This window comes from Meleagris gallopavo, chromosome 5 (genome assembly GCF_000146605.3).
Source record: "Meleagris gallopavo isolate NT-WF06-2002-E0010 breed Aviagen turkey brand Nicholas breeding stock chromosome 5, Turkey_5.1, whole genome shotgun sequence".
In the NCBI taxonomy this organism is placed as follows: Eukaryota; Metazoa; Chordata; class Aves; order Galliformes; family Phasianidae; genus Meleagris; species Meleagris gallopavo.
In genome coordinates this window covers 34,043,968-34,056,274 of record NC_015015.2, presented here as the reverse complement: position 1 = coordinate 34,056,274, position 12,307 = coordinate 34,043,968, and the positions used below count along the sequence as shown (strand labels likewise).

The 12,307-nt window shown below is 34.7% G+C and overlaps 1 protein-coding gene across 1 annotated transcript in view; it reads right to left on the bottom strand.

Moving 5' to 3' along the window:
* Positions 1–5,688: 5,688 nt before the first annotated feature.
* Positions 5,689–12,307, bottom strand: part of AKAP6 (A-kinase anchoring protein 6) — a 273,079-nt gene continuing 266,460 nt past the window's right edge. Inside the window, 1 exon segment of the mRNA XM_031553601.1 lies at positions 5,689–10,041. The gene's annotated coding sequence lies outside the window, so the exon portion shown is untranslated.

Genomic DNA, 12,307 nt, shown 5'->3' with positions numbered 1-12,307 from the left:
GCCTCGAAAAAGCGGCCAAATTTTCAAATGTGGGCACCATTCCATCATCTAATCTATGGGATTGATCTGAGTGGTGCATTTAAAGGCCTCTTCCTGTCAGTACTTTGTTTTTCCATGATCATGCTATAGGACACATAGGAGGCTGTGAACATACTATGTCTGTCATAAATCAGTGCTAAAGGGCAATTTGTTCTGTGCCATGGCCCTGTGCACTTAGCAATTGCAGTTTGGAAGTTCTGCAAGAGCTTGTATTGGCAGCAATATTTGCAAATTGTCATGCAATTAAAGAAATATAAAAATTAGAATGTTAACTGAAGTTAATTATTTATCTGTTAGAAATTCATATACAAGCATTTGTATATTCTTTTAAATGTGTATTTTATTATATAACTCCATATTCAGATTCAAAGAAACTAACAATAATGAAAAGTAAAGATTGATCACGAAATAAGTTCAAAACCTTCAATTTGGAACTGAAGCTTGAAACAAATTTCTTTATCCAGATTTAAATGATGAAAAAACAGTCTGCTACATACTATGCAGCACCACAGCAAGCTTATCACATTCAAAATGCCATACTGTTTCTTAATCAAAAGCATTGATATAAGATGAAGCATAGCCTGGATGAAACTGCTGGAGTTCAAAGAAATGGCTATGTATTTTTTAAGCGCACAGTATGCAAACTAGCTTAAGAATTTAGGGTAAGGAGAGGTGCTGCAAATTTTTTTAAGTTGTTTGTCACACTTCAGACAGGTGCTGCCATCTGATTCTATAAGCAGATTCATCTACACATTATTAGCATTTTAAGAGTCCAGAGTAGTTGCTTTTTGTTGCCAACTACATCATGGAAAATCATTGTGCATAAGGACTGGCTATTTCTGCAGCCACAGTGGAATTTTTTACATTGTCACATCGTTTCACTTCTAGGTGACCCTTTCTCAGTTTCATCCAGCTCCCCACACTTGTATCTTGTATTACCACTTACTTCTTTATTTGTGCTCTGTGAATACAGGCCTCACTACCTAACTTGCAGTTTTGAACACATCAAGGGAAGAAATATTCAGGGGTCTTTTCCCTTTTTCAATTCTAATCCCTTATGTTTTGCAAACACAATTCCTTGATAAGAGAAACAGAAAATTAGAGTCTATAGCCTGTTTTGTGATGCAGGCATCACTAGTAAATTAAACAGCAAGAACTTCATTTTCAGAACCAGTAAGGATCCTTATGCAGGGTCAGCATGGCCTCCACTTGCTAAGATTATCACATCAAAAGGACTTTGGACCTGTTTTAAATGTGGAGAGAAATAAATGGAAGAATGTCATAATGTGATATTCCTTCTTTTAAATTTAGCTGAAGAGAAGTGTCCCATGGGTCTGTTTGCAAATAGGAGTATAGAGAAGAAGTGTTGGTGGGCTTCTGTTTACTTTCTTCTTTTCATAACAAACAGATACTCCTCCAAAATTTATCCCATAGTCACCTTTTCTGCAATGCACAACAATAATACAAACATAACATTAAAAAAAGAGAATTTTGGAAAAGAAATTTTCAGTGAGATGCTCTTTTGAACATTTTGTTATGAGGTCTCATTGGTAAGGAAACAGAAGATGAGGAGATCTTTTATCGATACGATTACGTCAGTCAGCAGATAATATTGTAAAGGTGATATAATTACTTACCAATTAGCCAAATCTTAGATGCAAGTATACAACCGTAGCATTTACAACAATTTCCTTAGTAGTCCACACCTACCTTCAGAAATGTTTTTCTTCTCTGTGCAGATGTCTCACCAAATTATCTCTTCTCCATGGCTCATCTCCATCACTTACCAAATTCTACTTTCCTATTACCTGATGTGTCATTTCTTTCCTTCCTATTAAGAGTAGTCAGCTGCTGTTTGCCACTGTCTGCACAGTTTATCCCACATTTTTAAGCCCTTTGTTTTCCAGCTCAACACACATATCCAGTGCTGAAAGTCAAGCTTTAAGCTTTTCCAAAGAGGCTCATTTTTCTACTGCACCAGATCTGTATTTGTTATTGATACTAAATAACTACAACTCTAATACTTCTAAAAATGTCATATCAAATCTTCTTTTTGGAAGGCCGGATGAGATCTCAGCCACTGCTCACAGAAACCAAGGTTCAGCTGCAAATCTGTTTTGAAGAAATCTCAGCCCTCTCACCAGTTGCAGTAGGTGAGAAAAGCCCAGTACATTGCTCTGGTCTTGGCAAGAGTGACTGGATGTTCCTGAACATGCTTCTTTCTTAGCCTTCCACAAATCTCATGAGTACATGACAAAATGCCAAGGGTAGATTTCTAAGATTAAGAAGGACTTTCTTCATATCACCTTTTCAATTTGACTAAGCCTAAGAAATCTGTGCAGAGATATTTCATTAGTAAGTATACAATAGTAATAAGGATCAAGGAAGATAAATAGTGTTGATTGCCATTGAAATCTCACAAGAAAAACATTTTAATGTATATTTTACTCTAAAAGAACAATCTGAATCTTCAGATGAGGATATATAAGTTTAGCTTGCAATTGACATTACAGTTTTTTCTAAGGAAATGTTAAAATTAAGAGTTCCTGTTGTACAAAAAAATGCAATTTCCTGCTTGCTTGTCTTAAAGACTCATAAAGTAAAAGTTCTAGTGTAACACTTTCTTGAATTTAAAAAAAAAAAAAAAAAGTATATGGTTGCATAAAACTTTTGAAGTGCAGTAGAAGTCTAAGAGAAATATAACTATTACTGTCGGTTTACCATCTCAAACATGTTGCTGTAACTGTCATTATATCAGATGAGTTTGAAAACAGATTTTGCATTACACACTTTATTTGACAAGGTGATTCATTGTTTAGAACAGTTTAAGATGTCAGTCCTCATGGAAAGAATTGAGCTGCGCTGCTGTGCTTATGAGCATTCCTCCATCAAAATGTATGATTAAAGAAGGGTTATTCTTCTGAAATACTGTCATCCAAGTAACCTAAATTATGAGCATTTTCATGATTGAAATATAGTTTATCACAGTTAACTCCTAGGTAGCCATGTATATGTTACATATGGCATGTAGAAAGCTGGTTAGAGTTACCCAAACAAACGTATTTAATTACTTATACCACAGCACACTAGCTTGTCAAGTAATTGAAATATTTTTTTCCTGAAAGATCACATCATCATTCCCAGAGAAAGAATGAAGAGGAAGGAAAAGAAATGCAGGCATTTTCTATGCTTTTTTATGTGCTTTATATCTGTCAGTGGTCCATTTCTAATTGCCCAGGAGAAAATCAGAAATCTTCCATGTTGCTTTGGTCATTGTTATATAGGTTTTGGGAAAATTTGCCAGCTTCCATCATGGAGAATGACATTTGCTTTCCACTGTCATTAGTTTGAACTAACCTGCTATCTTAGCACAGCTGCCTATTCTATATTTAGGCTTCTTTACAATCTCACTAAGATGTTTGACTCATTAATTTCCTGTAGAAATGAAATTCCACAGATAATTATATATCATGTAAAGGAGTATAGTATCATCTTCCATTATGTCTAAATTCACTACCAACCCATTACTGTGAGTGACTTGGTCTTATGTGTCTGGGTGAAGAAGAAAGATAGATTTGTCTTAACCAAACCATTCATTATTTCAAATACTATCATGTTGTGATACAAAATGCTACCAAATAGTCACAGATATATAGTGTAGACACAACTCAATTTTCTAATTTACTATCCCTCTATTCTTCCCTCTCTCTCCCCTCTTCCTTTTACTCCTTCTTCTCCTTCTCCTTCTTCTCCCTCTCTTCTCTTCCCTCTTTTCTCTTTCTTTTTTTCTCATGCCTTTCTTCTACACTTGTCTTGTACAGCGACTTTTCCATTTCTGGATGTTGCTTCACATATGAGAAGTTTATATGCAGGATATATGGCTAAGGACTAAGCTGATGAATTACCTGCTCCATGTGTCTACCCCTCTTATTGTGAGTGTAAGAGTGACAAGTGGTATGGGGACATGTACACACAGATTGCAGTTTGATTTTACTTGCAATTCAGGATAATTATTAACATGTTCCTCCCTCCAAAGGACTCAAACATTGATACCCCTCCCCCTCCGAGAAGAAACCTCCTCTTCAACACCCTATGTTTAACGCAATCAAATGTTAATTAACTGACAATGGTACATCTGATTGATATGCTTAGCATACTGAACAGCAGATTTAGAAAAAATGTGTATTCATGAATAGCATCACTTTACAGTTTGCAATAACAAGTCTAGCAATAGAGATAAATTGGTTTCAATACAGCGTATGCTCCTATCATTCTACAAATGTTTTTAACAGAGCTAATTCCCATCAACCTTCTTTGGAGCTCTGCATCCTCTTCTGTCTGTCTTCTTTTCCAGCCATCAGCCAGCATATCTGCAGACTTGAATGCTCCCTCCAGCTTTGCTGGCAGCTGCAGTTGTTACATATCTGCCAGCCACCTTCTCTTCACTCCAACCCTCTATATTATTGCCTTCTACTTGCCTGCCTTTCAAAATGGTGCCTGTAAATTATCTGTAACTTTCTGAATTCCTCTGCTACAAATGTAAGTTGCAAATGCTTTTCTTAGTTGATGATTTTTTGTGGGAAGAAAAGATACAACGAGAGAACTGTTTGGCTCAGAGGACCAGTTCCAAACTCAGTGGTTCCGAAGACTGTTTGTCAATATGGTGATAGCTGCTATATATGCATATAATAGGGTAAGAGGTACATGAACACGTAAAATAAACGGTAACAGGCCTGAGAAACATTTATGATCTCATTTATGGCAAAACCCCTTTACAGAGGACAGTTTTTTTAGTGGTCTTAATCATAGTTGAAAATAGAGCTCTATGTCTATGAGAAGCTCCTTTAAAGTCTTTGCCTTCATAAACCATGATCAAAAGCATCACTGATCATCTGGGCTGGCATACATGCTCAGCAACCAATGGAGCCTTGCCAGTTTTAACCACTGAAAAGGCATTTTCATAATCTTTTTGCACTATGAAAATCCTTATTTGAGTTATGAAAACCAAACACTATAGAAAGATATAGTTCTGGTCAGGATAAATAATGATCAGCTAATAAAAAAACAGTAATACCACAAAGTTTAGAATTCTGGGTTAAACTACTGGCCAGGACCACTAGATTTACAGAAATATTGATTTTTCTTTCTTTCTTTCTTTTTTTTTCTTCTGCTGATGAATGTAACTTTAAATTTAGTTGTTACAACTTTTCCAGCTTGTCAGAGAAATATGCTTCTCGGACCAAATTTGATCCCGTTCTTTATAAAGATGCAAGAAAACACACACCCTCTAAAGATCATTCTAGTCCAGAGCTATGAGTAGAAGTTTCAATATGTATCCTCCATGAGAAATAACCAAACCACCTCACCCCAGGGCATGTTTTTTCTAGCAGCATATATCTTTCCCTGAAGAAGTGTATAGATGTGGGATAGATGGTTGATACTCAGTATCAGTACTTCCAGAGTCTGATCTTTATCATGCTGTAAATGAAGTGTATCAAGTACAGCTTTTGTTTTTCCACTATTGCTTGAAACCTTGTCAAATTCATTTCTCTTTCCCTGACACTCTCATGATATTTCTTTGGCAAATGCTACAACTGAATCCTTGCTGCATTTAAAACATCCTCATAGTAATTACAAGGAAGAGAAAAATCATTTCAAAATATTGTTTTAATTTCCATTCACAATCCTAGAATGTCACAGAGACATGAGATCAATACAAGACAAAGTCATTTCCTTCTCTGTTCTTTTCTGTGCCATAACATCTCAATTTAAGTATGATGAAATTCTGTACTTCCTGTATTCTTAATTAGTTTATCAATAACTACATTGTCACAGTAATAGTTATGCATTGAAATTACTGACCTACAAAATTCTAACTCCAATATTAGTTTACTTCTCTACACTCCAGAAATAAAGCAATACTACTTGTTGTTGATTGGAAAATACATTTTTAAAGCACTGAAGCACTGAGAATTCATATAGAGCTCAATCCTAAATGATGCGAAGTTCATTTATGATCTAGCATTTAAAAACCTTTCTAGAATCAGGGGTGAGAATGCGTTTACTGAGCAAACAGTAGTCACATGAAAAATGTAAGCAACTTGGGTTGATAAAATAGGTATAAAAGACTGTGAGTCTAGAAAGTTTGAAGCACAGAACTGAAAGCAATAGATCAGATGTCATTTGCTGGCCAAAATCCCTCTCCAATTGATGCTATCATTAGGAATAAGTTTTTAGAAACTTGCCAGTGAAGGAGATTGATCAGGTATGAACTTGACATCCCAGTTAATCTTCTTGAGCCAAGCTTGTGTATGGTCTATCCTAAACATTAATAAACCACTTATTCTGCTTTGCAGCACAGAAACCTTTGCAGCATTGTTCTTGATGTCTTCAATAAAATGAAATGATAATAATAAAAAAAAACACTTATCTTGAGTACATTTTTGTCAAAAGTTGTTGTTCTGCTCAACACAGGAGAATTATAATGAAATTCTAATATACAAGGCACTGGAACTGGAATTATGACATCCCTTTGCCATTCTGAAGGAAGACAGATGAGTGTTAACATGTCATCTAACTGACAGGGACTAATCATCTGATCATCTGAGTTTATTGTGAAAGAAACTTACACAATTTTGCTGGTGTGCATGTGTTTGTATGCTTGTGTGTACACAAGTAGACAATGAAAAACACAAACAACCCTAAAGCTTTAGAGGTACCATCTCTAGAACATACAGAGGCACTGTTTCATAGAAAGGCTATTACTTATCTTTGGAAAAAGGCAAACTATTAAGGGGGAAAGAGATGGGTATATGGTTCACAAGGCTATCCAAACATAAAACTACAGTGACTACAAAACACCTTCTGAGTCATAGTCTCAAGCACAGGTTTTACCACTAGCATTAGTGTGAGTTCCCTTTGTTTGGAGCTGCAGATCTCTGGCTCTCTGCGGAAGGAATGTGAAGCAAACTAGAAAGGGAATCCATGCATCAGGGCTGTTTCTGTAAAATGGTCTCCACACATTGCAGATGTTGTTCAAGCATAAGCCAAGGAGTGTGTGGAATAAAAAGCAGCCTGTGGAGTTCTGGATGGGGATAAATGCTGCAGAAAGCTTGTAGCATGCTTCTACAGCACAAGAGAATTTCACCAGAAGGTAACAGGATCTATACAAGAATGTATTTATGGGCTGATCTTAGAGGTTATATTGGTAAACCTACATTAATTTTACACTATATCAGTAGTTTTCTTAAGGCCATTAGCACCAGAACTTCTCGAAAGTTCGATGCACAATTTGGTCATAAGCATATGACTTATGCTAAGACAAGAACAAATCCTGTAGAGTATATGTCAGAGATTTCTTTTCATTTAGAAATCAATTTTTATTAACATCAGAACCCAATATATCCTGAGAAGAAGACTAAGATTAAGGGGAAGAAAAGAAAAAACAGAAAAAAGGTAAACACATAACCATGCCAGAAAAAAATAGTTGATGATAATGGCTCTTGTGTCAGGGTCAAAAAAAATGAAGACTTTACCTAATGAGACCAAATAATTTAGACCTGGGAATATTAGTTAAATTAAAATGTTCAGAAGTTCTCAGCAAGGAATCACAGAAATTTGAGCTGTAGTCATATAATATTCCAGGTATTGTATGTATTGTATGATGAATATGTGGCTTATTGATACGACAAGTACTACTACTTTTCCATAGGAAAAAAAGGGAATTTGTGGCAAATGGTCTAATAGAAAGACACAAGTAATTGATGAATTTCTACATAGTCTGTTGGGTGAGGTGACAGATCTGAAAAGCCTCAGACATATTAGTTTTTCTGTCATCATAGTGTAAGGTCTCACTATAGACTAAGTTTAAAAAACATACAACACCACCAGAAAATGCTAGGGAGAAAAATGAATGATTCCGAACTTAATTCCCACATCAAGACTGTTTCACAAATAATTTTTGAAATAAATCTTAGATTAAAATAATTGACACAATAAATATTTTACTAAACTTAGGAGTTATATTCTTAATTACTTTCTATATAATTTAAGAAATAGTTAAAATATATTACTGTGGTCATTAGCTATACAGCTATGTACTTTAGGTAATCTAAACGTGTTACAAGACATGCTAGAGCAGAAAGCTTTACAAGAGTTCTGTTAAAAATTGCTTCTTATTAATGCACTTCTGTAAGCTGGGAGTTATTTCTCCTGCCCTACCAACATCAATGCTATATAGCAGAAATTTAAACTGAGAGATAGATGACTTGTCTCATGCAGTTATAGGAAGCTATTAATAATTTGAAAAATATCCGATTTTCTTTACTCACCTGTTACTTCAGTGTTATATGAACATATCAGCTGGTTGGTACAGTGCCTTTAAGCTACAAGCTCAGCTTATCAAACATTTTTAAAAGAAGAAGAATGCTAAGGCTTTTAGTAAAAACAAAAAACAATAACAAAAACACAATAACAACAAAAAAAACTTATATAAATGGAATAAATGGCAAAAGATGATTTTAGGAGATGAAAGCAATGTTTGCAGAGGTAGATCTGGCTTGATTTAGTTAGCCAGCACAAGATAAAAACCTTTAAAATGTACAGCCTAAGTCATTGAAAGAGCAAACTGTATAAGTGTCCATATGAATATATATATAAAGCTTATTCAATATAATTATGTAAATGAAAGAAATTTTAAGAGTCAGAGAGCATTTTATAACCCAATATTCCAATGATAAAAAGAAAAAAAGAAAAAGGAAAACGTCTGATATCAAAGTGTGCTTGACCACTTTTAACTGCTGCTGGCAGTACGTTAGCTTAATGTATTGATTGTTTGTCTCTCCTTGTTTGACTTGGGAGGCCTGCCAAATCTTTAAGAAGAGGATCTTTCCTTCTGAGCCAGGTAACACAAATCTTCACCAGCTATGGAACTGCTTCTCTCTATGAAGTCTTTTCAAACAAAAAGGTATTTCTCTGTATTTCGATGCAGCATTCTGTTCTTAGAACGCAGGTAAAACACATCACCAGTTCTGCTTTTTTATTTCCCCAATAAACTATGTTTATTATGGCAATTCTAATTACCATGCAATCTAATGGTTTTTAAGGCTTATATTTTCCACATCACTGGACATCACAAACACGAAAGCATTTTATACTGTCATTATACATCAATGTTTGCACTTGGTTATACATATATACAGAAATTATTCACACAACTTAACCTTGCTATTTCCTCCTTCCAAATCAACATAATTTTACTGTGAAAGCAGCTTTTTAATAAATGGTATAAGAAATACAGCAAGGCACACATTTTTTAAAAACTTTTTTTACTCATTACCACCTCAAGAAGCATAAAAAACCAAAATGTTGTACTTAATTCAGTAGAATGTCAACAGTTCCTAATATACAACACCATGCAGTTGTTTCTTGAAGTGTTGCATAGATTAAATTTTAAAATTAAATAAATAAAATGACATTTATTTATTTTAATTGTTTATTTTTTAGATGCATTGAATCAGGAGGACAAATGATTTCCTTTTGCTGCAATCCAACAAAACTGTCAAATTAAATGTAAAATAGCTTCAATAAGTTTATGCATTATACACATAAATATTAAATTTGATACACAAAATAGAGGAATACTGGCAGGTGCGGTACTGAAAAGATGAATCAGACTGATCATAAATCCTGTGGAACTTCAAAACTTTAAAGAACAGAAACAGTGATAAGTAGTACAGGAGCATTCAATTTAGGAAGGGCAGGTCATTAGAGGTAGCTTGGGAAAGGAATCCATATGAAAGCAAATGGCTTTGCTACCACACGAAATGATCACTGAAATAGGACTAGCATATGCAATCTGATCACAAAGCCAACATGGACAAATCACATTTGGAAAGAAAATTTATCTTGGGAGTCAATGTAATGAAAGGCAGTGATACAATGGAATTGGAGGTCATCCCAGGGTTTACAGGATGAACCTGCACCTGAATTGCAGCCAAGTTTCTAAAAGGAAACAAAAAAGTAATAGTAGGTTACAGAAAATGCAGTTTTATTTGCAAAACATAGCTCTTCCAGAACAACCATAGAGAACCATTAAACAACCACATGCCAGAGCCTTTAATGCAGAAGCATACAGTTGGCAAACAATGACTTTTAACAGCCTGAGGTACAAGGTAGTGTAAAAATTGTTTTGATATAGAAAACTCATTGATTTCTGTAAAGACTAAAGAAACAGGAAATGTCATGAAATCTGACCTTTCCCTGGATTCTGTCTTCATCCTTACCTGCAAACTTACCTTCAGCACACTCATAGGCGCACCAATCAATAAAAACATAGGAATTTTTTAAAGCCAAATACCAAAAAGATGCACCTGTCACTTATTTTAATACTTATGTAGTCATACACTATGAGATTTCAATGGAGAACAGGAAAAGATTGTCACAGAAGGGGTCCATGAACAGAACTGTCATTGTCATCACTGAATTTTTAAATTGTAAATAGCTACTTGGACACTTCTAGTACAAGCATTGAGTTAAATTTTCATATTATAGAATTATCCAGCTTAGAGTTTAGGGTTAAACTATTCATCAAAGAGCACAGACTTATGATGAGGATTATGAAAAAATAACTGTCAGAATACAGCTCAAAGCTTAGTGCAAAATACATCTTGTAGGCATGTCCTAGGAGGCACACTAGACGTGCATTATGTGCCTTCTGAACTAAGCAGAAGTATCTGCATCTATCCAGTTACCTTCTCCTTTGATCTTATTTGCTGTAACTGAGCCCCCCTCTATCTGTAGAAGGAATATACTTACACGAAAGAGTGAAAAGCTCAATAGTTTGTTTAGAAATTGGGGAAGAATTAATGTGAGTAAAGGGGAAGATTTTATCAAAATGTTTCTACAACTTTGGCAGGAGTTTCATGTATCTATAGCAAGAAAAGTCTCACTGATGGATTATGTCAGGTTTTTCAAAAAATATGTAACACACAAAAGTATAAGATTATCTGTTTATTCCATTTCATTTTTTTTAAAGAAGTCAGCTATTGTGAGGAGATAAAAAGTCAGACCATTTTAAATTCTATAAAGAAACATTCTTCTATCCACTGCCCTACAAAAATTAAATAAAAATAAATTTAGATTTCTTTTGTAGTTCCATTCTCAAAAAGTAAATTATTACACACTAGCTATTGTGTAAATTTCTATATTATTTCTTTCCTGCAATGACTAATTCACTAACAATACTTTGCATTTCTCTATCATATTTTATCTGTGGATCTCAAAACACTTTCCAGCAAATGAATTGTGTTTCACAGATTCCACCAATTATTATTCTCATTATTTTGTGGCTAAAGTAACTGAGGCAGGGAAGGAAAAGTCATACAAAAACAACTATTTCTGAGCAGGAAATAACAGTCAGGCCTTCTGGGACCAGTCCTGAGCATCAGCCATAGAGCCTGCCCTCTCTCCTGGGTTTCTTTCTGGATATAGCAAGTGGCAGAATATTCTGGCTAACTTTCTGGCTCTTAGATAAAAAGAATTCTTTTTTTTTTAAGCCCAGATAAAATGTTTTTTTTCTAAATTAAGTTAGAACTTCTGTTTAAACTATGGATTCTGTACAAGAGGAAAGAAATAGCTTTTCTGACTTACTTGTAAGCACTAACAAATAACATGCAGAAGTATACCGTATTTTCTAGAAAAGAAGTGAGGCACATCACATAAACCTCCTCAATGTAAGGATTTTTATGCATATTGAATATATGACTAATAATTCCCAACCCTTTTGTGAGTTATGGGTCACACTGACAGCAGAACACTGTAAGATCTCTCACATACAGAAGGACAGTTCTTACAAGCCATCCTCCATGCATAGTTTTATGACTACCTCTGTTACAGAATTCTAATGTTGGCTAGTAAGGAAGATGTGTTGGTGCTGATAGACATTTCTGAGTCTGCTTTCAGAATTGCTACTATTTTAACATGATGAGCATTTTTTGTAGTATGCTGATAAACAATTGGATTGTTACATACACTTGGCAGGAATGTATGCAACTCTTCACTATTTTATTCTCTTGTACATCCAGTGCAAATACTGAACCAGTATAAAATCAAACTATACTTGAAACTAGGCCTCTTTCAGCTTCGAATTCTTAGTATGCTTTAAAGGTACACATATACTATAGATTATTTTTCTCTAAGTATTGCAGCTACACATGGAATTACACATTTAAATGAGCTTACAGCACAGGTGCTACAGGAAAAATAATGG